This window comes from Mustelus asterias, chromosome 4, assembly GCF_964213995.1.
Source record: "Mustelus asterias chromosome 4, sMusAst1.hap1.1, whole genome shotgun sequence".
In the NCBI taxonomy this organism is placed as follows: domain Eukaryota; kingdom Metazoa; phylum Chordata; class Chondrichthyes; order Carcharhiniformes; family Triakidae; genus Mustelus; species Mustelus asterias.
Window position 1 is genome coordinate 12042392 of NC_135804.1, and position 24833 is coordinate 12067224.

The 24833-nt window shown below is 44.0% G+C and overlaps 1 protein-coding gene across 1 annotated transcript in view; it reads right to left on the bottom strand.

Annotated features, from left to right (window-relative positions):
• The window catches only part of wwox (WW domain containing oxidoreductase), a 924282-nt gene that overhangs the window by 255492 nt on the left and 643957 nt on the right, over window positions 1-24833 (bottom strand). The gene's annotated exons all lie outside the window — the stretch shown is intronic.

The window sequence follows — 24833 nt, forward strand, 5'->3', positions numbered from 1 at the left end:
CTCCGTACTCAAACTGAAGTTTGGACTTGAATGACGATTGCTGAAATTACAACATTCCTCAGTTTCTACAGATATGAAATTTGAAGCTTATCTTTCAGCTCCTGTGTGCATGTCTTTAACACCCTACAAAGTCGAACCCGATGTAAAGGTACCAATATAGCTTGCTGAACATGAGCGAATTTGTCGGGAGTGCCGAGTCCAACAAACATGCAGAGCAGATGTTCATTTGTACTTCAAAAACACAAAGGGCAAGTGGCGATTTACAAGTAACATGATAAGAACATGCCATTCCTAATATCGTCAGCTCAGAATGGTTCAAAACAGCATTCAGAAGCAAGGACTTATAATTTGATGTGACGCTGCCAGAAAGTTGTTCAAGGTTACTGACCACTTGGCAGGAAAGCTTAAAATTGTACCTCATCATTTTATACATAGGAAAATCACTCGGACTTGAACCAGAGAAATCCACAGAACATACTCTTATGGGGCATATGCAAAACAAGTTTGTGATGCAGAGACAACTACTAGAGATCAGACAGAACATAGCAAGCAATATGTGGTTGTGTGAGAAATGCCTCCCTCTTACTTGCAATCTGCTTAATTCCCTTGCTTCCCCATTCTTTGCCAACGCTGGAATGTAGTTCTTCCCAGAGTAGTTATTGAGACTTTGTGGCATATCTGGGTGACCTCACTTGCTGGACTGAGCATTCTAAATAACCTAACCATTAGAGAGCTACTTATTTTTATGTGCTTATTCTGTGTAAATATTTTAATGGAAAAATCAACCTTCAACTGCTTACAGTGCAATCCAGTATAATTACTTTGAGGCTAGATTGTTTGCTGATACAGTTCTACAAGAGTAGGATATGCTGGACGGCCCATACAGTAATACCAATTTTTTCATGCTGGTAAGAAGGCCCATAGGATTAAAATGTTGTAAACTACAGACAGAAATAGTATGGGTACACATTTCTGTCAGTCACCTTAAGTCGTAAGCAGTCAATCAATGGATACAGCACACAGAGGAATGGGACATCTTGGGTGGAATTTCCTCCCCATATATATGTGTCATACTGGCAAGAATAATGGAGCGATCCGCGCTGGTCGCTCAGGCACACTCCACACCTTAATCATCTCCTCTCAGTAACAATTCTGGCGCACTGTGAGGTGCGCACCAGGACTGGGGGGTTACTACCAAGACCATCCTATCGCAAAACAGCCCTGATTTTACCTTTGATGTCACCAAGAAGGTAGATGAGGGCAGTGCAGTTGATGTTGTCTACATGGACTTGAGCAAGGCCTTTGACAAGGTACCGCATGGTAGGTTGTTGCATAAAGTTAAATCTCACAGGATCCAGGTTGAGGTATCTAAATAGATACAAAATTGACTTCTTGACAGATGGTTGTAGAGAATTGTTTTTCACACTGGAGGCCTGTGACCAGCGGTGTGCCTCAGGGATCAGTGCTGGGCCCACTGTTATTTGTCATTTATATTAATGATTTGGATGAGAATATAGGGGGCATAGTAAGTAAGTTTGCAGATGACACCAAGATTGGTGGCATAGTGGACAGTGAAGAAAGTTATCTCCAATTGCAATGGGATCTTGATCAATTGGGCCAGTGGGCTGACGAATAGCAGATGGAGTTTAATTTAGACAAATGCGAGATGATGCATTTTGGTAGATTGAACCAGGGCAGGACTTACTCAGTTAATGGTAGGGCGTTGGGGAGAGTTACAGAACAAAGAGATTTAGGGGTACATGTTCATAGGTCCTTGAAAGTGGAGTCACAGGTGGACAGAGTGGTGAAGAAGGCATTTGGCATGCTTGGTTTCATCGGTCAGAACACTGAATACAGGAGTTGGAATGTCTTGTTGAAGTTGTACAAGACATTGGTAAGGCTACACTTGGAATACTGAGTGCAATTCTGGTCACCCTATTATAGAAAGGATATTATTAAACTAGAAAGAGTGCAGAAAAGATTTATTAGGATGCTACTGGGACTTGATGGATTGAGTTATAAGGAGAGGCTGAATAGACTGGGACTTTTCTCTCTGGAGCATAGGAGGCTGAGGGGTGACTTTATACAGGTCTATAAAATAATGAGGGTCATAGACAAGGTAGATAGTCTTTTCCCAAAGGTAGGGAAGTCTAAAACTAGAGGGCATTCGTTTAAGGTGAGGGGAGAGATACAAAAGTGTCCAGAGGGGCAATTTTTTCACACAGAGGGTGGTGAGTGTCTGGAACAAGCTGCCAGAGGCAGTAGTAGAGACGGGTACAATTTTATCTTTTAAAAAGCATTTAGATAGTTACATGGGTACGATGGGTATAGAGGGATATGGGCCAAATGCGGGCAATTGGGATTAGTTTAGGGGTTTAAAAAAAAAGGGCGGTATGGATAAGTTGGGCCGAAGGGCCTGTTTCCATGCTGTAAACCTCTATGACTCTATGTCCTACAGAATGCTGTGTTGAGGAACAGAGGTAGTGTAAAAGTAGCAAAACTAGAAACCTGCCCATGCATGGCCCTGGATTTGGTCTTTTTATAAAACTGCAGCTTGCGCAAGTGAAATGTCGCTTGGGCAATCAGTTACTGACAGAGCAATGTAAATCGACTTCCTCGCTTATTTTCCACACTACTTTGTGGAGGAAATCACCTCAAATCATCTCTGCGAAACTCCCACTGGCAATAACTGACAGGCTATCAAGTACAACAGTCAGTCAGGAATCCACAACTTCTCACAGCACATTCCTTAACTAAACCACCCCCCCCCCCCCCGCTTCTCTACCCCCCCCTCATCAAATTGCTCCTTCAGACATGCTTCTTCATCCAAGCTTTTGGTCCTAATATCTCTCTGTGGCTTGGCGTCAAATGTCAGACTGGGCTGCTGTGAAGCACTTTGGGATGTTTTAGCAGTGGTTAGCACTGCTGCCTCAGAGTGGCAGGGATCCAGGTTCAGTTCCCAGCTTGGGTCACTGTCTGTGCGAAGTCTGCATGTTCCCCCACGGTCTGAAAGAGGTGCTGGTTAGGGTGCATTGGCCATGCTAAATTCTCCCTCAGTGTACCGAACAGGCCCTGGAGTGTGGCAACTAGGGGATTTTCACAGTAACTTCATTGCAGTGTTAATGTAAGCCTACTTATGACACTAATAAATAAAGTGTTAAAACTTGTATGTTAAATGTGTGACACAACTATAGTGTACCAGTGAACTGTAAAATCCCTGGACTCATTAACATGTAAATGCATGTCACAACGCCTTCTACTTCTCAGTATTTCCAAGTTCTTTTACTTAAGAAAAACACTTGTTTTCTCCTTTTAACACTTATCACATACTTAAAAGCTCCGCAGTTTCTTATCTGAACGGAAAAGAATTGGCTATCAGCTACAATTAAGTTAATGTAAATTACTGATTAAAACTTCCTGAACTCGAGACTTGTGTTTGTTCCCTCATCACTTTCTGTTTGTAAAGCATTTGAGCCTTATTCTTTCATATTTCCCTGCTTTCTTGCTCAGCCTTATCTGCATTTTTCAGCCCAGCAGAGCTGCATATACACACAACATGGGCTGATATGGGGACACAAAGTTTCTGCAGCTCATTAGAGACGGAGTTCCTCTCTTGCAATCACAATGCTCCCAATAACAGCTTTCATTCATATGGGGTCCAGTCAGCAACAAAATAAGTTGCGTCAATGCGTCTCATCAAAATGGGTGTTCAGTTTTGTTGTGATTCTATAGGCATGGTTGGCATTTTGCTGAACACCAAATTAGGTTTCTGTGGAACTTTGGCATGTCAGCCACAACTCTCATCAACTTTTACAGATGCACCATAGAAAGCATTCTTTCTAGTTATATCACAGCTTGGCATAGCTCCTGCTCTGCCCAGGACTGCAAGAAGCTACAAAAGGTTGTAAATGTAGCCCAATCCATCACGCAAACCAGCCTCCCATCCACTGACTCTGCCTACACTTCCCGCTGCCTCGGCAAAGCAGCTAGCATAATCAAGGACCCCACACACCCCGGACATTCTCTCTTCCACCTTCTTCTGTTGGGAAAGAGATACAAAAGTCTGAGGTTACATACCAACCAACTCAAGAACAGTTTCATCCCTGCTGCCACCAGACTTTATTCTTGAATGGACCTGCCTCACATTAAGACGATTTTTCTCTACACCCGAGCTAGGACTGTAATACTACATTCTGCACTCTCTCCTTTCCTTCTTGATGAACGGTAACTTTGCCTGTATAACATGCAAGAAACTATACTTTTCACTGTGTGCTAATACATGTGACAATAATAAATCAAATCAAATCAAATCAAATCAAACTGAAATTCATCAAGGCAAGCGTTTTTGGGAAAGTACAGTTCCTCCACAAACTATGCACTGAATGCTGCTTCCAGCAAATTGCATTTCAGAAGTTTCATCAGAGTGCACTGTTTCACTGAGAAGCCTGGATACTTACTGGGCTAGATTTACTGGTGGGGGGTGGGGTTCAGACTACTTGTCCTCCCGGAAGAAAAGTCGGAGCAGACGATGCATCTGGAAGCAGCCCACCCCATGGCCCTAACCTGCAGCTGGTGGATTACACAAGGAAAGAGTGGGAATCCTGCCCTCAGTGGGGGGAACGCCCATCCTCGAGAATTGCTGGCCAAGTGACTGGCTGGCAGCGCCACAGCGCAGTAGTGGGCACTGCTGGAACTGCAAGGAAGAGCAGGAAGAAGAGTGATGGCTGCCAGAGACATGCAAGCTCTGGATCTTTTAGGGTGGAGAGGGATCAGAGAGCCTGGGGAGAAGGGAGAGGGGGTTGGAGGCCCGGTTTGGAGGGCAGGGGTGAGGAATGAAGGGGATTGTGACATTTTGGGGTGGGGAATGCCCCCCCCCCCAATTCCTTCCCCACCTTCTTTCAACTTGGCCTTAAGAAACACCCCATTCCACTTGCCTACACATGCCAACCATTTAAGGAGTGGGCAGCATAATACTCCAGTCAACCGGCTTAGTAACAAGCTCAATTGGCCTTTAACTCTTTATTTAAACATGGCAGGATGGCTGCTGATGTCAGCACAGTTCACAGGTGGCAGGAAGGTGATGGGTTGGGCACCTCGTCATATTTTACGCGTTCCCGCCCCCTTGCTGAAAACACACCTGGCCGGTTGTTTAAAATCCAGGCCACTGTGTGCAAAATTGCAATGCAAATAATTCTCCTTAATCAGCCATCAGCTCGTCTATCTTGGAGACATAGGTTCATGGTGAGGGGCAGGGGGGTTTAGGGGAATGTGAGGAAAAGCCATTTTTACTCAGAGGGTGGTGATGATCTGGAATGCACTGCCTGGGAGGGCGGTAGAGGCGGGTTGCCTCACATCCTTTAAAAAGTACCTGTATGAGCACTTGGCACATCATAACATTCAGGCTATGGGCCAAGTGCTGGCAGATGGGATTAGGTGGGAGTTCAGGTGTTTCTAATGAGTTGGTGCGGACTCAATGGGCCGAAGGGTCTCTTCTGTGCCGTGTGATTCTATGATTCTATCTTGTCAGTGTGGCATTAGTTAACTTATTTTACTTTAATTTGCTGAAAATGGGCTAAGTTTTGTGTTAAAATAGTGCACGGTGGCACAGTGGTTAGCACTGCTGCCTCACAGGGCCAGCGACCTGGGTTCGATTCCCGGCTTGCGTCACTGTCTGTGTGGAGTTGGCACATTCTCCATGTCTGCGTGAGTTTCCTCCGGGTGCTCTGGTTGCCTCCCAAATTTTGAAAGATGTGCTGGACCCGAACAGGTGCCGGATTATGGCGACTCCAGGAATTTCACAGAAACTTCATTGTAGTGTCAATGTAAGTCTTAATTGTGACCAATAAATTAACTTTAAATAAAAGAATGGAACCATGCCAGAAAAACCTGCACCCTAGATACATTTTCGTTCTGATACCGGGCCTCCCAAGTGTAGCGTTTCACAATTTTCGCTATTAACCGCTGAAGGACCAATCATAGAATCATTGAAACCCTACAGTACAGAAAGAGGCCATTTGGCCCATCGAGTCTGCACCGACCACAATCCCACCCAGGTCCTACCCCCATATCCACCCGCAAATCTTTCTAACCTACACATCTCAGGACACTAAGGGGCAATTTAGCATGGCCAATCAACTTAACCTGCACATTTTTGGACTGTGGGAGGAAATCGGAGCACCTGGAGGAAACCCACGCAGACACGAGGAGAATGTGCAAACTCCACACAGACAGTGACCCAAGCCGGGAATCGAACCCAGGTCCCTGGAGCTGTGAAGCAGCAGTGCTAACCACTGTGCTACCGTGTCACCCCTAACTGTGTCCCTAACTGCTACAAAATCGATCACATTTGCTCATGCAGTTCATGATGTTTTTCGAATGATTAGCCTCTTTAGAGCCTGGGTGTGACATGGTCCCCGGGAAAGGATTCCACGCACGTCTTCTTCGTCCCTCCACACAAGGACACAAGAAACTATTGGCCCCATTTTACCTCTGGGGACACAGACATGCTCGGAAACCAATTGTGAACTATTGCATCTCTTCTCCAAGAAAATAATGCAGGTGTGCATAGTAAATTGGATTGTTCTGATAACCATCCAGAGCAGGCATGATCAAATGGTGCAATTCTACTTTACCTCAACAAGACTGGGTCGAACCAGTTTCCTGCTCATTCTCAGCATCACACCCCTAATTTAAATGTTGTACATTTTGCCTCAGTCGAAAAAGCCCACAGATTTAGAAGATTAAGTAAAACAAACACAATGAAGACAGCAACAAAAGCAGAGGGCAAAAGATAATGGGGGGATGACAGATGCAGAATGAGTACAAATGAGAGAAGCATGTGTATGTCAGGGAGAGATGGAACAGAAATAGAGACACAGTGTCAACATGTACAAAGTGAAAGTAGGAGAGCGAACAAAAAAAAACAGCAAGAGAACACAGGAAACAGTGAAAGGGGTACACGACAAAATTATAGTAAGAAGAGGGGGAACAAAATAAAAAGGAGCATGCAAAAAGTGGGGGGGGGGGCGGGGGAATAGAAACTGCAAGCATTAGAGAGGAACCAAAAGTAAGAGAGAAAGAGAAAATAAAAATAAATCGGCATGGGGGGAGAGAGGGAGATGGAAAGCAAGAGAGAGCGTGAGGGAGAGTGAGTGTGTAAGAAAGAGCGGGTTGGTGGAGGGGGGAGGGATGGGTAAACAGAGCAAAAAGGGTGAGGGAGAGAGAGAAAAAAATGGGGGAGGGAGAGAGTGGGGCCAATGGAGAAGAGGGAGAAAGAATGACGGAGACAGAGAAAAAGAGGGGATGAAGAAAGAAGGGAGGGAGAGGGGGAAGGAGAGGAGGGAGGGGGAAGAGACAGAGAGAGGGCGTGTGAGAGAGAGAGAGTTGCTAACCTACGGGTACAAAGGAAATGCTAGGTTACATTCCCAGTCTCTTCATGGTCAGTCAGCTGACTTCAGTGACAAGCTAGGTAGAGCTGCTCCAATTAACCATTAGCTCTGTGTCACAGAGAACTGGTGAAGATCTCAACTGCTGAGAAGAAAGCAGTGACCACAGCCACACCCTCCCCCATCCACCCTCAACCCTTTCCACTTTGCTGGAACTCTGCACATGAGGACAGAATCGAGATCGACGCTGTCAAGGCGACCACGTTAATAATGGGCAGTTGGGCAATGTACCAAAGGGCATCCTGTGTCTGTGGGACTGTAACTCAGCAAGGAATTAATATCTGCAGGACAAAAAGGCAGGTGGGGAGGGGGGGGGGCAGAATTCAGAGAGGAAGAGAACAGACCACACAATAACTAACAAAAGTAATGTAGCAAGAGAAACAGTGACATGGAAAAAGCATATACGAGTAGGAAAGAAATAGAGAGGGGCACAGGCACAGAAATGGCATGAATTCACAGCTTTCCAGCTATTGCCCTTCATTCTGTACAAGTGCTAATATTTATTCAAAAGCTACGATCAATGAATGATTAGTTATAAAATGGTTACTTCACCCAAGTGGAAATCAAAAAAGTGATCATTTGCACAAGTGAAATATTGTTTATGGTAAGGTATTTGAAAATTGATTTGAAGAAAATTAATTACGAATTAACATTACATCAGGAGATGTGTGTCCATATGAAGCGGATCCCTCTCACAGTACAGCGGAGATTAATAGAGATCAATAGTGAATTTTTATTTTTACATACACACCAGCCAGTTTGTATTGCATAGAAATAAAGAGGTACATATATATCTCTGCATGCACACAATTTAATTAACAGCTCTGTGTATGAAAACAGTCCTATTATATGCGCACAGTAATGTGCTGTTATATAAATGTAAGCTGCTCACTGCACTAAATTGCCGGCATTAGTTTGTATTTACCACACAACACCCACTGATTACAGTGTGGTTAGCAGCATACACATTTGCAAGCAAAAAGTGTGTGGGCATTTTCAGTCAAGAAAGAAACACTGAGCCTTATTGTCGTCAAGTTCCCCGTGGACCAAAGTTTGATGGTTAATGGTGGCATATGGGTTGCAGCCTCAGCAAGCTCTGGAGAAATTTGGAGGCCCGTGTCAGGTTCCCTGCTCCCTATACAGCTTGAGCCTGGACCTTGCCAATGGTCGCCAGGGATGGAATGATGAACAACTCTACAACAGGCTAACTGACACTGCAGTACGCAGTAACCCCTCTCTCCTGTACACTTTCCCCCCCCCACCCCGCTCCTTAATCCTTTCTTCATTCTCACCATAGCCTCCTGTGGAGATGGGCAACACGGGAAAGCTTCATTATGACTGAGACATTGCAGCTCCCTATCCTTGTGGTAATTAATCAGCCTTTCCTCTTTGTCACCTCGCCCCACACTGTTAATGTACCTTGCTGTAACCAGACTTGAACCCTCTTTTTTTTTAATTCCTCCATATACATTGCTGAACAACTTATATTTTAAGATGCTCATTATTCCCCTTTAGTGGATCCATTTCAGATTTCTCGACTAGGGCTCTGCATGGGGTATAAACGACTGAGTGATCTTTGAGCATTCTTAAAAGCCCTTCCATGCAGGCAATCTGTGTTTCTGGGATGCAAGCTTACAGGGATAAAATTAACAAACCTAATTATCATGGCTTAATTAGTACCAAGGGTAAGCTTTTCTGAACACCTGCAGACTTAATTTATTTCCTGACAGAGGAGAACAAGTGTTAATACGGTGTATTTATATTAATGCTGGCTTCTGGTAAAGGGACTGCAGAACACAGCGGTTTCCACCAGTTTCATTTATCTGTGTCACAGGCTAGTCGGACACTGCCTCCGCACTCACCAGCTCCTCCCGTGCTGCTGTGCTCTCGGGAGGAGCGAGCACAAGAAGCAGAATCTCAGCAAGTTCTCAATATGGAAGGAGAGGGAAGATTTCCACCCTTCACAACCTGAGGTCTCTTAAATCCTTTTACGGCCAACTTTCGAAGTGCAGTTGTAATTTTTAAAATGTGTGCACAGTAAGACTCCACAGTAGCAATGTGAGCTAATTTTCTTTTCAAAATGGAAAAGGCTTCCCCTGTTCTTCTTCAGAATAGTGTCACAGGATATTTTCACATCCAACTGAGTGGGTAGATGATGCATCAAAGTTAAAGTTTATTTATTAGTCACAAGTAAGGCTCACATTGACACTGCAATGAAGTTACTGTGAAATTCCCCTAGTCGCCACACTCCGGCACCTGTCCAGATCAATGCACCTGACCAGCACATCTTTCAGGCTGTGGGCAGAAACCGGAGCACCCGGAGGAAACCCATGCAGACATAAGGAGAACGTGCAAACTCCACACAGATAGTGACCCAAGCCTGGAATCTAACCCGAGTCCCTGGTGCCATGAGGCAGCAGGGCTAACCACTGTTCCACCGTGCCACTCTGCATCACCTGAAGGACGGTTTCCTTGACAGTGCAACATGCCCTCAGTACTGGACTGTCAGCCTGCATTCTTTGCTCAAGGCTCTGGAGTGGGATTTGAACTCCACAACCTTCCAGCTCTGAGTCGAGAGTGCTATCCAATGAACCATGACTGACAAGGTACAGGGGGTTGAGAAAAAAAAGACAAAAGCAACTTTCCCACTCCCCAAGCTTCTGTCTCTCTTCCTCCCTGTCGGCTGAGATTCAGCACTGGGATAGGTCTGTGGGGAATGATTACCCTCTTAACCCATCGCTAGCTTCCATGTTATTGAAAGTTGCAAAGGGGATCACTCCAGAATGAGGATCCTGAAAAGTTTAACTTTATAACCATTATCACCTTCGATTCAATCTTATTATTTCGACATATTTTTGATACAATCAGGGTACACACATAGCTTCACCAAACTGCTCACGTCCCAAGGCTGACCCTCATGTCCAGCTAGCAGAATTTTGGAGACAAGGGATTGAGGGTTATCCCAAATCAAGAATTAAAGCACCACCCCCCCAGACAAAGAGTGAACTGCAAACATATATCCCGAAAATTCTACATCCTGAAACTGCAAAATCATCAACTGAGCACCCTTTAGGTTAGCCATTCACTTGGATAGGAAGGTCATTTAGATTCAGAAGCTGTATATCTATCCTGCAGGTAGTTCATAATAGAATGATCTATAATTAATCAGTATGCTTGCCTGATGTGTGAAGGTGAACTCATTTAACTTGCCCATGTAAAGGAAGTGATCACTTTCTAGCCACCCAGTCGAACTGATTCCAATGTCGTGGGGTAGAGTCCCAGGCGACTGATATGCAAGCCCTCTGATCAATAGCTCTGATGTGTCAGGGTTATGTGACCTCCACTATGCCTCAACATAAAAAGTGATATCCCTTATGTGTTGCCTGTAACACAGATAAGGTGGGTGTGGGGAACAGTGGTGGTGGTAGGGGAGACAGCTAATAATAAAATTTGAATGAATTACTCAATTGATGAAGTTATGGGTGAGTTGAATTGGTCAGTAGAAGGCAAATATATTTTGCACCTATGTTCACTGATTTTAGGACAGAGATGGGGAGAGTACAAAATAATGAAATGCCAGTTAATACCAGCACCGCATTTAAAGTGAAGTTTTGCTCTCTCTGCTGTTTATGATCTGGATTGGGCATTAGAGGAGGTCACAAATGGCTTCTCTAATGAAAGACTGGAAGACAACAAAGGACACACACATCAGATAGCAATCCATATGGAAGCATGCCTATTCAACAGTAAGGAGCTTTACCAATAGCCTAGGAATAAGCTTTCTTCTCTCCATCAGGGGAAACAGGCATTGAAACAAGGCCCTCGAGACTTGAAGCACCAAAATTCAAAAAAGAATTCTTCGCCAACCTCTTCGATCACTTATGTTTCCGAAGGGGAAACAAGAGAACTCCAGGTTGAGCTAAAATATCATGGCATCTGTTATCAGAAAAATTGCTTTGTATCCAGATCTGAGTTAAACTCTGGAGCAATTGTGGGCGGCACGGTGGCACAATGGTTGACACTGCTGCCTCACAGCGCCAGAGACCCAGGTTCAATTTTGGCCTTGGGTGACAGTGTGAGGTTTGCACGTTCCCCCTGTGTCTGCATGGGTTTCCTCTGGGTGCTCCGGTTTCCTTCCACAGTCCAAAAATGTTCAGGTTAGGTGGATTGGCCATGCTTGCCCCTTGGTGTCCAAAGATGTGGAGGTTAGATGGATTAGCAGGGTAAATGGGCAGGGTTACAGGGAATGAGCAGGGATGAGGCTGGGTAAGATGCTCTGTCAGAGAATCGGTGCAGACTCAATGGGCCGAATGGCCTCCTTCTGTACTTTAGGGATTCCATGTGTCCGGGAATTCAAGGCATAAGTTGTGATGGAGATGGGGAAGGGTCTCTTAGGTGGACGTAGAATTGAGATGGGTGATATGACCTTCTTTATCTGTAACTGATAATAAATTACACCAGCGAAGGAAAGATTTGACTTGAAAGGAAAAGATTTGAAAGAAAGAAGGGCTTAATAGAAAGACAAAATAAAGTCAGAAAGAAAGAAGCTTGCATTTACACAGTGCCTTTCATGGCCTCAGGACTTCCCAAAGCCCTTTCCAGTCAATTAAGTGCTTTTGAAGTGTAGTCACTGATGTAAGGAAGGGTTAAAGAGAGGGATAAAATGGTCAACATGGGCATGCCAGAAAACCAGGAGGAGATGGTGGGGAGGTTTCTTGGTAGCTGTTTATTAACATCATAAAACAGCAGGAATATATCCTTTGATTAACACTCCTTGAAAAATTGCATATGTATTATTTTGGACTTTGGGAGAAATAGCAAGTGCTGAATGTCACCCGTTATATTTGCAAAGTCGCTAACACACTTTATCCAAAGAACGATTTCTCTGGTATAATTCATGGACAAAAAACATTTTCTCCAACAAAACCAACACTGGACAAGAAGTGATAGAAAAGGAAAAAGTCCTGCCTGAAGGAACTGCCAGCATCAGGGACATGATTTTAACGCACCGAATATTATAATTTAGGAGATGTTACCACGTAAACATTGATTAATAAGTTCATGCTCGCAAGAATAAAAGAAAACACAGGATGCAAGTGGAAACTTCCTTCATTTGAAATTCGAACCATTACATACTGACTTCCGTTTTCCAGATAATGTTTCTGAGTTTGAAATATTTTTAGGTGAGGCAATTGCTATGTATAGATTGTGACATAATTTAATTGCAAAGTTCTCCAATCACAATATCCAAATATTCAATTCCCTGATAGTGTCCCAAGCAACTGAAATCAATTTTAGATCACAACTTTCAAATTATGTTTGGTATGTTTTAAAACAAAAAAAAGGGCAGATGTGTGACAAAGAATGTCAAAGTATCATTTTCAACGTGCATATTAGATGTGGTACAATGGTGCCTATACAGTAATATGCCACGGATGTTGATAAGGCGTGGGATTAAAAAAAACATGCATGTCACTGTGGCAATTTGACATTAAAAAAAGAACAAAAATAACACTTGTCAGTTAAAAGAATGGAAATCTTGTGTTGATCAGATTAATACTACATTAGTTTCTGAGAAAATGAAGAGAAGTTTATGTACTAATTTAGTCATCCTTTTGTCACTGTCTGGCCACATAACTTATGACACAGGAAGCTAGTGACCTTCAGACTTCGCAAACCTAACAGGTCAATTTAATTAGGTTACCGTGTTACTACAAATATTACGTAAATTTTTGTAATTTGCGCTCAAAATGGTTATATTTATACGGGAATTTAATGAATCAGAAATGTGACCTTTCTTCTTGCGAGTCGCTTGGTCTCACAATATCAAAAATCCACACAGTGGGTTTATAATTCCACCTATTATCAGAGATGCGCCAAGACTCTCACAGTTAGCTCAACAGATCGGAAGGACGGGGAGAGGAGTATAAAAAAATTAGAGAAATATGAGACAATTAAATTCTGCACTTAACATTTAAACTCAGCGGGCCTTAACTACTGAGGTTTGCACTGTCGGATTGAGAGGTGTGGGGGGCATGGGAGAGGGGAAGGGCAGGGGTGGTGTACCCCAAGCATGAGCTGGGGAACCCCCATTGGAAGTTTCCCGGTAAGGGTTTGCACAGCAATTGCCCAGAAGCAATTGCATTGTACTGGGAACCATTTGAAATGGGATTTCATAGAATCATAGAATCCTACAGTGCAGCAAGAGGCCATTCGGCCATCGAGTCCGAACTGACCACAATCCCGTCCAGGCCCTAACCCCATAACCCCATGCATTTACCCTAGCTAGTTCCCCAGACACTAAGGGGCAATTTAGCATGGCCAATCCACTGTAGGAGGAAACTGGAGCATCCGGAGGAAACCCATGCAGACACGGGGAGAATCTGCAAACTCCACACAGACAAGCCGGAATCGAACCCGGGTCCCTGGCGCTGTGAGGCAGCAGTACTAACCACTAGGCCCCTTTAAATTGCAAACTTTGGGTGTTTCTGACTGGATTGCTGCATTAGTTAACCCAGAAAAAGTCAGAAGAATTAAAACCATTTCTAACTTCTGTGTAAATGTTGTACAGACCCAGATGGACTCCCGTTCCTCTGGCCCCAGTGGATAATCCCCTTTCTCCCTGACTAACTCCCCCATCCCCTCTGGAGCCTCCCATTACCTCCCTCCTGATTTGATTTGATTTGACTTGATTTATTGTCACATGTATTAACATACAGTGAAAAGTATTGTTTCTTGCGCACTATACAGACAAAGCATACCGTTCATAGAGATGGAAACGAGAGAGTGCAGAATGTAGTGTTACAGTCATAGCTACGGTGTAGAGAAAAATCAACTTAATGCAAGGTAGGTCCATTCAAAAGTCTGACAGCAGCAGGGAAGAAGCTGTTCTTGCGTCAGTTGGTATGTGGCCTCAGACTTTTGTATCTTTTGACCCAACAAGATTCTGCATGCCTGCATTTACTCTTCCCCGCCCCATCCCACCAGACCTGATTGGATTGGATCCAAGGTGTGACATTATCCAAGGTGTGAAATCACCCCACACCGGTAAGACCCAACAACCAGTCCCTCCCCACTTCCACTTACCTTAAACATTTATTTATTCCCTGACCTGTCAAGGACCTTTTAATTTCAATGGACCTTTAAACATACTTGAGGACGTGGCTTCCTTCAGTTTGACTCACCTGGGCTTTGACACTGGGCCCAGTGACAAGCTGCACTGCCTGGATTTCACCCAGTCTGAGTACGAAAGTCAGGCAAGACAGGTAGGGAAAAAAAATTAAGCTAAGTGGTTGGGCACAGAGTGGCAAACTAGCACTGACTGCCACTCTAAGGAAGTTCAGGCCCAATAAACTGAGGTTTGCCATTTATGAACAATGGATTTTAAAAATGATTAAAGTAAGTAAAGTTTATTTATTAGTCACAAGTAAGGCTTACATCAACACTGCAATGAAGTTACTGTAAAATTCCCTTAGTCACCACCATCTGGCACCTGTTCAGGTCAATGCACCTAACCAGCACATCTTTCAGAATGTAGGAGGAAATCGGAGCACTCGGTGGAAACCCACGCAGACGCGGGAGAATGTGCAAACTCCACACAGACAGTGAACCAAGCCAGGAATCGAACGCTGGTCCCTGCAGCTGTGAGACAGCAGTGCTAACTACTGTGCTACCGTGCCGCCCGACAATTTGCACCCGGCAACAGAGATTCTGGAGCAAGGTACTGTGGATGCTGGAAAGCCTGAGACAAATGGAAAATGATGGAAATACTGGGCAGTTGTGACAGCATCTGAGGAGAGAGACAATGGGCGGAATTTTCCCATCCCGCCCACCATGGGAATTGTCACGGACGGGCCATGGACCATGCAAAGGACCGTAGACCTCGGTGGGATTTTCTGGTCTTGGGGCGAGAGCGGCCGGAAAATCCCGCCCCGTGAGTTAACCTTGCAGGTCAATGATCCTGTGTTAGAACAGCGAGTAGCAGCTGCAACAGTTTTTAAACAAGACAATGAAAGGTAGAGGTGGATGAATACAGGACAAAAGGGGAGGTCTGTGATTGGGTGAAAGACAGGACAGATTAAATGACAAAAGGAATGACGGTGCAATACAAAATAAGATGGAAGTGAACCAAGTAAAGGAACAAAAGATGCACCTGGAGGAGGTCTAAATGGAAGGGCAGAGTCTTCACAACAGCAAAAACAACAATAAAATTGGACAGAGGCAACACTCCCTCTAATTAACTTTTTGGAGCACTTGTTTAAGTGTATGGCCCCTTTAAGTTTCACTGCACGGTACCTTAAAGGGGCTGACTTTGTACAGCTTTCATGGGAATGCTTGGATTGTTGTGTGACCTAGAGGAAACCCTGGGCAGAAGTTTTGATTTGAAATGGTTCAACTCAACACAGAGTCCGGAGGGCTATAAAGTATCTCGATGAAAGGTGATACGCCGCTTCTTGAGTTTCAAACATAAACAGAAAATATGTGAGGTTCTGCCAACACTCCAAGATGCATTGCACACCACTGGAGAGAGATTGGAAGAGTCTGTCTCCAACATGATTGCCATGATATGTCAGGCTTTTGAGATGATGTCTACCTCCATGGAAAGAGTGGTCACCTGCATGAAGCATTAGATATGACAAGCGTTAACTGCATGCTAGCCCTAATAAATTGCCTGTTAGCCCAGAGTCTCAGCTTAAATACGAATAGCCTTGGGTTGGTCATTCAGCACCAAACTAAAGTGCAAAATGTATTCTCCAGCTCTGGGCTATTCTGGGTCATGAGAAGGAAGATGGAAAAATGGCACATGGAATTGGAGAGACTGCACAAGGCTTCTCCACCCTTTTCCCAACCACACCTCCCAACTTCAGACAGAGCAGCACATGCTAACTCCTGTCCCAGTGGTTGAGTCAGCAGGTTAGGGGTGTAGTGGGGTTCGGGGGGGGGGGGAGCATTCATTTGTGGGGCCCTCAAGGTTTCCAAAATCCTGGGGGTGTCAGCCACATGCATCTATATATCACTATTAACACAGTAAACACCCTAAAGCACTTCAGACAAGCACAATTAAGATGCCAGAATTGGGGGAGCACAGAGTGCCAAAATCTCAGAGGACGAGAGGGCTGGAGGAAGTTACAAAGAGAGACGGAGCAAACCATCGAAACATAAAAATTACGAGCAGGAGTAGGCCATTCGGCCATTTGAACCTGCTCCACCATTCATTTTGATCATGGCTGATCATCAAATTCAATATCCTGATCTCCCCTTCCCCCCATATCCCTTGATCCCTTTAGCCCCAAGAGATATATCTATTTTTCTTCTAGAAATCAGATAGCATTTTGGCCTCAACTACATTTTGTGGTCATGAATTCCACACATTCACCACCCTCTGGGTGAAGAAATTTCTTCTTACTTCAGACCTAAAAGGTTTACCCCTTATCCTCAAACTATGACCCCTAGTTCTGGACTCTCCCACCACTGGGAACATTCTTTCTGAATCTGTCCTGTCTAACTCTGTTAGAATTTTATAAGCTTCTATGAGATCCCCTCTCACTCTTCTAAACTCCATTGAATATGATCCTAACCAACTCAGTCTCTCCTGATGACAGACCTGCCATCCCAGGAATCAGCCTGGTAAACCTTCGCTGTACTCCCTCTGTAGCAAGGACAACCTTCCTCAGATAAGGTTACCAAAACTGCACACAATACCCCAGGTGTGGCCTCACCAACGCCCTGTACAATTGCAGCAAAACATCCCTATCCCTATACTCAAATCCTATAAACATAGCATTTGCCTTCTTTACTGCCTGCTGTACCTGCGTGCTTACTTTCAGCGACTGATGCACAAAGGCTCCAAGGTCTCATTGAGTATCACCTCTCTCAATTTACACCCATTCAAGTAATAATCTGTCTTCCTATTATTGCTACCAAAGTGGAAAACTTCACATTTATCCACATTATACTGCATCTGCCATGCAGTAGAGTAGTCAGCACTCTTGTAAATACAATGGGCTAACAGTTATCCATGTACTTACCATGTGATTGAGTACTTCTACACATCAGCTCCAGGACAACTATATGCTGTAAACTGGACAAATTGTATACCAGCATAGCACATGGGCCAATGTTTGAGAGCATTAGAAGCTGTGTTGGTGATGGAAGACCTAGTATTGGTATGTCTATCATCACAGATCGGTACAGTAACCATATAAATGGTGCAAGTCTTCTGTACAAACAGCATTCAGCTTCTAGCATAGATAAGCACATCAGTGTCAGCTTTTATACAGTATGGAATGCATTATTTTGACATGAAAATGGCAGATTTATTTTTCTGTAGTTATTAACGCTCAGAAGCAATCTCTCATCTACCTCAGCTAGGACTGTCAGAGCCAGGAGTCTGCAAGCCTTGCTCAAGCATCTGATCCTGCATTACTCATTAAGCGACAGCGAGAAATGGCCAGAGTACTTCACTCATACAAATACAACGCTCTGCATTCCTGAATAAAAACAATGCACTACTGCATTAAAGCAGGAAGGATATAAAATGGTCTGAACATAGCCTTTAGGGCAGGCTGGATGGTTTCTCTGCATCCTGATGTTGTTTTAGCATCAAAGAGAATGCAGAGCACTGCAGATTCAAGCACTGATCATTGAACTGCCAATTTTGCTCTTTCAACATTTGGGTTAAAAATTAAGTTAAAGCCAAGTTTTGGAAGAGCAGATGTCTCTTTTTCTGGACATGTGATTTACTTATAGCCATTTTCCAGGTTCAACCACTTCGAAAGGTCAACAACAACTTGCATTTTTATTGTGCTTTTAAAGTAGTAAAACTTTCCAAAGAACTATCATAATTTGTAGCATTGCTACCTTGCTACCTTGCTCTTTTAACCTCTGAATTCACACACTTGTATCCTAAAAGTGTATCCCATAGACAAAGCTTACAAGGTATTATAAATTATTCTTTCCCCTCGGTGCAATGAGAACTTATGACAACAATAACCAAGAGTTTTAACTAATGTTTTATTTTTTAAGATACTTAAAGATTGGCCTTTTTTTGGTTGGATTCCAGAAGCCCACAAACCACTGGTTGGAGTGGAAAATAGTTATCCTTTCGACAGGAGGTAAGTGCGCAGCAGAGTTTCCTGGGGAAAAAATATTATGAATGCAATGCTTTGTAAGATGGTTAAGTTTTGGAACATCTCTTTTATTTTAAAGGAAAATAAAATGCCCTGGAAAAGGGGGGTGGTGTGAAGTTGTATTAGGTAACAGACCAGGTGTTGGTTACCATGGGGACAGGGGGGCCTAGGTCAAGGTTACTGAAACCCTAGGTAGCATTTCTCACACCTGGACATAAAGGGTAGAATTTGGTAGTGGAGGGGGGTATTTAATTGGGCAGGAGGGTGGTGGGTTGGGACCCCACTGCTTTCCTGCCTCTGCCCTGAATGAGTCCATGTCAGGAAGGCCTGTGGACGGCCTTCTTGTCCTGCCACCATGATGACACAGGGGTTAGCGCTGCTGCCTCACAGTGACAGAGAACCGGGTTCAATTCCCGGCTTGGGTCACAGTCTGTGCGGAGTCTGCATGTTCTCCCCGTGTCTGCGTGGGTTTCCTCCGGGTGCTCTGGTTTCCTCCCACAGTCCAAAAGATGTGCTGGTTAGGTGCATTGGCCATGATAAATTCTCCCTCAGTGTACCTGAACAGACGCCGGAGTGTGGCGGATTTTCACAGTAACTTCACTGCAGTGTTAATGTAAGCCTACTTGTGACACTAATAAAATAAACTTTAAAACTTTAAATTTAACGGCTTCAACCCCCCAGCAGGGTTTCATCATGCAGAAAGCCTGAAAAGCAATGCTGTCAGAGTAGCTTGTGGGCTTCCTGGCGGCCCTTTGTTTAAATGCTCTCAGGAACCCAGCATCAGGAAGGAGGAGGCCTTCCGAGAGCCGCTCCTTTCTCCCCTGCCAATCCCCTACCTCCCTGACCTCCACCCCGTGATCCAGCCTTCTTGCCATCACTCACCCCTGCCTGGGTCCAGTGACGCTGCCAAGCAATGAAGAGCTGCCAGCCTTTGGTTGGCCAGCAGCCAGAATGCTGGTGGGACAATATTTTCTAGTTGAAGACACAAAACCCGTGGAAATTTAAAAACACGAGAAGATTTGTCCTGGTGGGGGCCAAGGGAAGGAATCATTGCAGTGAGCCTTGCTACTGAAGGTCAGTTTGGGTTTCCCTGGACAACTGAGGGAAAGGACCTTCGACGGTCACTGGACATTTCAACTCAGTGGAAGGGGAGAACAGACAGAAAGCTGGGAGCTAGTTTGGACTAGTTCCTATAAAGACTGTAATCCTGTAGGAAGCTTGCAGTAAAGAATAAATGCGTCATTAGGTTTGTGATTGTGTTAAAACATTCATAAGGAATATCTTTTCTGTGGTTCAGAGTAGCAAGTGTTGTGAACAGTGAGGATGATAGTGATAGACTTCAAGAGGACAGTTTGATGGAATGGGCAGACAAGTGACAGGTGAAAGTTAGTGCAAAGAAGGGTGAAGAGATTTTGTAGGAAGAGGTAATGTAAAATAAAATATACAATTCTGAAGGGGCTGCAGGAGCAGAGAGACCCGAGAGTGCACATCACTGAAGATGTCAAGGCAGGTTGAGAAAGCGGTTAATAAAGCAGGTGGAATCCTGGGCTTTCCAAGTAGGGACATTGGGTACCAAAGGAAGGAAGTCATGATGAACCTGTATAAAACCTTTGTAGAATGCTAGTTTGGTCTCACAGAAGTGTTGTGTCCAGTTTTGGGCATCAACATTTTGGAAGGATGTGAAGGGAGTGATGGTTAAGTGGAGATTTGATGGGTGTTAAAATCATGAGGAGTTTGAGGAGAGTCGATAGAGAGAAACTGTGCCTGTTGGTGTCATAGAGATTTACTGCATGGAAACAGGCCCTTCGGCCTATTTCTTGTTCTTTTTTATAACCATTAAGCCAGTCCCAGTTGCCTGTATTGGTGAAAGGACCATGAACCAGAGGACACTGATTTGAGATGATTTGCAAGAAACAATGGCAACATGAGGAAAGAAAATGACGCGGTGACTGGTTAGGCCCTGGAATGCATTGGCGTCTGAAGAAAGTAAATTCAATTCAGCCTTTCAAAAGGGAATTGGACGTTTATCTGAAGAGAAAAACATTGCAAGACTACAGGGAAAAGGCTGGAGGGGTGGGGGGCATGTGGGTTGAAGTGAGTAGCTCTTTCATCAAGCCAGCATGGACACAATGAGCCGAATGACCTCTTTCTGTAGTCTGGCCATTCTCTGATTCTAACAGGCTCCTGTGTTTATGTGGTTAAATCTGTTGCTGTGAAGCAGTTTTGTCTCCAGGTTTGCTGGATTTGAATGTTTGCCACTGGTCCACAGAAACTAGATTTAGCAGCATTAAGGTTCCCACACACTCATTTAAAAGCTGACCAACATAAGGAAGTTATGCTGAACCTTCCTAAATCACTGGTTAGGTCTCAGCTGTGTTCATTTCTGGATGCCACATCTTTATCAAGGCTTTGGAGAAGGGGAAAGGGACTTTTGTTACACAGATAGACCGGAGAGACTTGTTCCCCATGGTGGAGAAGGTAAAGTGGAGATTTGATAAAGGTGTTCAAGATTACAATTTTGATGAGTAATTAAGGAGAAACTGTTTCCACGGGCAGAAACAGAGGACATAGATTTAAGGTAGTTGGCAAAAGAACCACAGGCAACATAAGCAAAAATGAACTGATGGCAACTTGTGTTGTGATCTGGAACACACTACCTGAAAGGATAGTGGAAGCAAATTCAACAGTAACTTTCAAAAGGTGTTGGCTAAATACTTGAAGGAAAACACATTTATAGGGCTATGGGGGAAAGAGCAGGTTTATTTGGTAGCCACTCGCTTTCGGAGTGCTGCTCCTTCATCAGCTGAGTGGGATTTCAGTTCACAAACAGGGCATATAAAGACACAAACTCAAATTACAAAATCATGGTTGGAATGCGAGTCTTTACAGGTAATCAAGTCTTAAAGGTACAGACAATGTGAGTGGAGAGAGGGTTAAGCACAGGTTAAAGAGATGTGTATTATCTCCAGCCAGGACAGTTAGTGAGATTTTGCAAGCCCAGGCAAGTCATGGGGGTTACAGATAGTGTGACATGAACCCAAGATCCCGGTTGAGGCCATCCTTACACGTGCAGAACTTGGCTATCAATCTCTGCTCAGCGACTCTGCGTTGTCGTGTGTCATGACACGCTGAGCAGAGACTGATAGCCAAGTTCTGCACACGTGAGGACGGCCTCAACCGGGAACTTGGGTTCATGTCACACTATCTGTAACCCCCATGACTTGCCTGGGCTTGCAAAATCTCACTAACTGTCCTGGCTGGAGATAATACACATCTCTTTAACCTGTGCTTAACCCTCTCTCCACTCACATTGTCTGTACCTTTAAGACTTGATTACCTGTAAAGACTTGCATTCCAACCATGATTTTGTAAATTGAATTTGTGTCTTTATATGTCCTGTTTGTGAACTGAAATCCCACTCACCTGATGAAGGAGCAGCGCTCCGAAAGCTGGTGGCTTGTGCTACCAAATAAACCTGTTGGACTTTAACCTGGTGTTGTGAGACTTCTTACTGTGTTTACCCCAGTCCAATGCCGGCATCTCCACGTCATGGAAAGAGCAGGGACATGGGACTAATCGGATAGCCAAACATTTTTAAACCTTTCCCACCCAAAGACATGTATCACAAATAGTCATATAAGAGGCATTGTGCTCTGAACATATGCACTAAATATTCCATCGTACTCCCCTTATAATGACATCTCAGATTTATTGCACACATCAACTAACTCCGGATATTCTGTCCGAAGAGTCTCTGCGTTACACTGAATTAGGCCGTGAATGTGTTTGTACTTACATACTTCACCTACTTCGTATTAAGTTGATCTTTCTCTACATCCTAGCTATGACTGTATCACTACATTCTGCACTCCCTCCTTTCCTTCTCTATGAATGGTATGCTTTGACTGTATAGTGTGCAAGAAGCAATACTTTTCACTGTATACTAGAACATAGAAAAGATACAGCACAAACAGGCCCTTCGGCCCACAAGTTGCGCCGAACAATGTCCTTACCTTCTAGGCTCATCTATAACCCTCTATCTTACTAACTTCCATGAACCTATCCAAAAGTCTCTTAAAAGACTCAATCGAATCCGCTTCCACCACCACTCCCGGCAGCCGATTCCACGCACCCACCACCCTCTGAGTGAAAAACTTATCCCTAACATCTCCTCTATACCTACTCCCCAGCACCCTAAACCTGTGGCCTCTCGTGACATGTGACTAATACATGTGACAATAATAAATCAAATCTGTAGCCACAGGTTGCTTCTACATTTGACAATCAAAGTGGTTGCTGTTTTAAACTGCTGGAGTACTAACTATATTGGTACTTTCCTTACAGAAACCAGGGGGTTGTATAATAATAGAATCCACAACACCTCCATGAAATGACATGCAGATTGTCATGCTTACACTAACTTGTGTGATGAGGCAACAATTTATTCTCATCTAGTAATTATCCAACAATTGATTCTTGCTGATTGTAGTTCAATAATAGAATGTGTAATCATGGTGCAGAACTCCCTCTAATACCATTACTGACATGCTTTTAAGTAGGAATTAGGCACATTATGCATCAATGGATTTTCATAACATGCAGTTTAAGGATAGAGCACATTTCATCAAAGATTGGAGTAAAACGTTGGGCACAAACCATTCCAAATGTAATAAATGTCTTTATTTTTCTGAAACATACATTGCTATTGAATTTTGTGTTCAGAAAAGTGAAATATTCAGTGTTACACTTCAACACCATTCAGGACAAAGCAATCATTTGATTGGCACCCTATCCACCACTGACCAACAGTGCGTTCCATCAGTAAGATGATGTGGAGATGCCAGCATTGGACTGGGGTGGGCAGAGTAAGAAATCTCACAACACCAGGTTAAAATCCAACAGGTTTATTTGGAATCACGAGCTTTCGGAGTGCTGCTCCTTTCTCAGGTGAGAGATCTTGCTGACCTTCGATGAGCAAGATGCATTGCAGCAACTCACTGAGGTTCATTTGGCAGACCCTTCCAAACCTACATTCTCTACCACCTTGAAGGATAAGAGTAGTAGTTGCCTGGGAAAATCGCCACCTGCAAGTTCTCCCCCAAGCCACCCACAATCTTGACTTGGAACTATACTGCCATTCCTTCACTGTTGCTGGATAAAAATCTGAGAATTCCTTTCCTAACAGTAAGTTAGTATACCTACATGGGTTGCAGTGGTTCACTACTACCTTCATAAGCTCGTAATAAATGCTGGCCTAGCCAGCAAATGTCCACCTCTGTAAACGAAAAATACAAAAAAATGCAATTGTTCCCTGAGATAGGGAGGGGCATATCAATGACTCCAATTGGAAAGTGTGAATGCTGGGATTTGGCTGTCCGATGAGTGCAGGATTTGTCTTGGCTGCGGTATCCATCAAATGTGAACAGCCTGTCCAGACTCAACATCTTGACTCACATATGCAAACAATCACCTGTGTGAGGTAATGGAAGGTGTCCATTACCAAAGAACTGTGTATGTTGGAGCAGTCAGGAGGAAAAATGCATTCAAGCATAATCATAGTAGTTAGGACAGGCAGTCCTGCTTGTGTTAGCCTTACAAGAGCATCTCCACACCAAGAGCACTTTAAGGAAAGAGGATGGATGTCAATGGCATTGCCCCACATATATATTGTCTTATAGAGATAGATAGGTTCTTGATTAATAAGGTGGTCAGGGGTTATGGGGAAAAGGCAGGAGAATGGAGATGAAAAAATATCAACCATGATTGAATGGCAGAGCAGACTCGATGGGCTGAGTGGCCTAATTCTGCTCCAATGTCTTATGGTCATGTGTCTTATGGTCTTACATGGTATTATGAAGCATTTTCAGTGCAGAAATAGACTAATCAATGAAAAAGGTGACAGTATCTGTGAGTTTCATCAAACCCTTCCACCATCAATATATTCTTTTGTTCCATTTTTGTCTCACCCTTTAAATGCATCTATGCCGTTCACTTCAACTACTCCTTGTATTGGTAAGATTTGCATTCATAGAAACATAGAAACCCTACAGTGCAGAAAGAGGCCATTTGGCCCATCGAGTCTGCACCGGTCGCAATCCCATCCAGGCCCTACCCCCATATCCCTACATATATACCCACTAATCCCTCTAACCTACGCATCTCAGGACACCAAGGGCAATTTTTAGCATGACCAATCAACCTAACCCGCACATCTTTGGACTGTGGGAGGAAACCGGAGCACCCGGAGGAAGCCCACGCA